The sequence below is a fragment of the Cucurbita moschata genome, unplaced genomic scaffold, assembly GCF_002738365.1.
Source record: "Cucurbita moschata cultivar Rifu unplaced genomic scaffold, Cmos_1.0 Cmo_Scf00102, whole genome shotgun sequence".
NCBI classification, from domain to species: Eukaryota; Viridiplantae; Streptophyta; class Magnoliopsida; order Cucurbitales; family Cucurbitaceae; genus Cucurbita; species Cucurbita moschata.
In genome coordinates this window covers 407,116-410,807 of record NW_019268618.1, presented here as the reverse complement: position 1 = coordinate 410,807, position 3,692 = coordinate 407,116, and the positions used below count along the sequence as shown (strand labels likewise).

General features: G+C 44.9%; 1 long non-coding RNA gene across 1 annotated transcript; it reads left to right on the top strand.

Moving 5' to 3' along the window:
* The first annotated feature begins 6 nt into the window (after window positions 1–6).
* LOC111439692 lies at window positions 7–1,410 on the top strand. The gene is made up of 3 exons (XR_002709848.1): window positions 7–107; window positions 195–272; window positions 1,276–1,410. It is a non-coding gene; the product is annotated as an uncharacterized LOC111439692 (long non-coding RNA).
* Window positions 1,411–3,692: the final 2,282 nt, after the last annotated feature.

Here is a 3,692-nt window from a genome sequence, read left to right as displayed (position 1 = left end):
CCGCGACCCGCGACCCGCGACTGCAGAAATCTCTGGGCGCGTGACACTCGCGCGTGGGATCTGCGAGTGGCTGCTCCCCGGCGTGTGACTGGCGCGTGGAGGCGCGTGTAAGCTGATTTTTGGCCCGAACGACTTCTGTTTTCCCTAGTTTCCCCCTGATTCATATCCTAACTCCATTTGTTTGTATGAAATAGGACCTTATTGAGGAAAAATCACCCCCTCTCGATACGCCAAGTGTGTGGAAACGTTGCGTAAGGGCACGTAGCATCCAAGTAAGTCGCCACACGGAATTTAGGAAGTAATACTTGTAGGAACCGCTTGGGATGCATGCATGCTAGTTTGAGTTACCTTAGGTTGTAGCTTTCCGTAATGTTCTTGGAGGAATAGATTATTGAAAGTAAGATGTATGCTGTGATTTGTAATGAGCGTTACTTGGATACTGCTTATATGCTTTTAGTTCCCATTTTATTTCATGCATATGTATATCTTTTTGCTGAATGGAGGATGGGAAAATTGCGAACTCTGTGCTCCGGGAGTTGATGGATGTTATCACCCCGTCGAGCTTGTATGATTACTTTGCATGAAATGTGTTTGAGGTTTTTTTTTGGATAATAGTTATGTACGTACTCGGTTATCTTCATGGCCACCTTTATGAATAAGACTAGTAGACTACGGTTAGAGCGACAAGCCATCAAGGGATAGACTTAATCTTTCCCTATTAGTTTAACAGACCATCACGGCACATGAAACATCCTTAGAGTACCCTTAGGCTACTTGTGCGTGGATGGTGATATAGCTTCGTGGGGGACCAGCGGGTTCCTGATCAGGACTCGACTGCTCGATAGCCGTTTAGTATGGGAAACGGGATACCCACGTCGTAATTGACCGTTAGCTGGATGGAATAGGGGAGGTAGCCCTCCCAAATACAGGGGGATTATCATGGGTCTAGGGGGTTGCAGCTCACTTCCTAGGCAAGACCCCAGATAATCTCATACCCATGCCGAGGTAGCCACTCGTATGGCACCAGTCCAACACAGGTTAGCATAAATGGAACTCTATGGGTTTAAATAAAAGGTCTAAGAACCAAAGAAGTCCAAAGGGATAAGTTCCAAGAGAGTAAGCCCTAATGAGGTAAGGCCAGATTCAGTTGTTCTAGAGCCAAAGGAAAGTCCGTGATCGTCTGCTAAGTTTAGGGTGCGATAAGAGCCTACAAGTAGGTGGCTTACTGAGTATAATTTTTATACTCATTCCTGTTATACCTTTATTTTTTTTCAGGTACGTGAGGCGTCGAGTCAAGAGAGGGCGCGTCGATCGATGTGGGTTGTCACAGAGGAAGCGTGTCCCGGGGCGTCAGTCTAGTATATTGAATAGCTCACTTTGACCTTAATGTTTCTTCTCTTGTTTTTACCTGGGCACTTATGTCCTTTTAATAAAGATACGTTTTTCTATGAAACAAATGACTTCCTTGAATTTCTCGTTTATACATTACATGTCATACAATGTTAGTCACGGCTTAAGGATTATGTTTTTTTTTCGGGTCGTGACAAATTTGGTATCAGAGCACCAGGACATAGGTCCTGTAGACACTTAGGTTAGAGAGTCGTATCCTCTGTGACGCGCCCATCAATCACGTGCTGCTCGTGACCAGACAGTCTCACGAATCTGAATTGCGAAATTAAGAGATAAGATATGAAGTAGAGAGTTTTCTTTTTCATGACTGTTCTCTTGTGTTTTACAACGCATTTCCTAGAGGATGAACCCTGTATGTAATGTAACCACAAAGTTTTCATTGTGGTAGCTAAATGGCACCTAAGAGAAGTGGAACCTATCTCGGGCCTGGACCTAGAAGGGGAAGAAGAAGAGTCGCTCAGAACACTGATGTCCCGTCTCCTGAGGCGGAACAACCTGTACCTGAACCTCAAGAGGAGGTTGAAGAAATGCNGCGGTGGTGCAAGTGCATTTTTAGCTAGTGTGACCCTAGATAGCAGTGTTGAACAGGCAGTCTCGTCAGTGCACATTGTCAGGGAATTTGTTGATGTTTTTCCTGAGGATTTGTCAAGTTTGCCCCCTGTTAGGGAAGTTGACTTCGGGATCGACCTAGAACCAGGAACTGCGCCGATCTCCAAGGCACCCTACAGAATGGCACCTGCAGAACTCAGGGAATTGAAGGAACAGTTACAGGACCTATTGGATAAGGGTTTCATACGACCCAGTGTGTCGCCCTGGGGAGCCCCTGTCCTGTTTGTCAAGAAAAAGGATGGATCCCTGCGCCTGTGTATAGATTACAGAGATTTGAATAAGGTCACCATAAAGAATAAGTACCCCCTTCCGAGGATCGACGACTTGTTTGACCAGCTGCAGGGAGCATCGGTATTCTCTAAAATTGACTTGAGGTCAGGATACCATCAATTGAGAATAAGAGAAGAAGATATTCCCAAAACAGCTTTTAGAAGTCGCTATGGACATTATGAATTTCTCGTCATGTCCTTTGGACTTACCAATGCACCAGCCGTCTTCATGGAATTAATGAACAGAGTGTTTAAAGAATTCTTAGACACTTTTGTTATAGTGTTTATTGATGATATCCTGGTGTACTCCAAGTCAGAAGCAGAGCACGAAGGGCATTTGAGAAAAGTTCTGACCNGTGTCGCCCTGGGGAGCCCCTGTTCTGTTTGTCAAGAAGAAAGATGGATCCCTGCGCCTGTGTATAGATTACAGAGAATTGAATAAGGTCACCATAAAGAATAAGTACCCCCTCCCGAGGATCGACGATTTGTTTGACCAACTGCAGGGAGCAACGGTATTCTCTAAAATTGACTTGAGGTCAGGATATCATCAAATGAGAATAAGAGAAGAAGATATTCCCAAAACAGCTTTTAGAAGTCGCTATGGACATTATGAATTTCTNTAGAAGGGGAAGAAGAAGAGTCGCTCAGAACACTGATGTCCCGTCTCCTGAGGCGGAACAACCTGTACCTGAACCTCAAGAGGAGGTTGAAGAAATGCCTGAATGGTTTGAATGTCCTATACCACGGGCACCAAGGTCAAGAATGAGTCAGAGGAGAGCAGTGACTCAAGACTTACCGGACGCAGACTCTACTGCTCCTCCTCCTGATGCGGTCCCATCAGTGCCCACCGATAACGTGGAGGTTCCACCTAGACAACCAACTACTATCCTCACTACAGATGTAGTACAGTCTTTTATGTTAACCTCTATGGAAAACCAGGCTCAAATGGCTCAGATGATGCAAACACTGGTCATTAACCAGGCCATGATGCAACAGGCCATTCAACAGGCAACGCTGCAACAGACAACATTACAACAGACAGCAATGCAACAGACAGCCACGCAACAGGCAGCAATGCAACAGACAGCATTGCTGGGAAACAGGGACTCTGGAACTATGACCATAGAGGCTCGTTATCTTAAGGATTTTCAGAGGCAAAAACCGCCTTCCTTCGAAGGTGGCAAAATAGNTCAATTGAGAATAAGAGAAGAAGATATTCCCAAAACAGCTTTTAGAAGTCGCTATGGACATTATGAATTTCTCGTCATGTCCTTTGGACTTACCAATGCACCAGCCGTCTTCATGGAATTAATGAACAGAGTGTTTAAAGAATTTTTAGACACTTTTGTTATAGTGTTTATTGATGATATCCTGGTGTACTCCAAATCAGAGGCAGAGCACGAA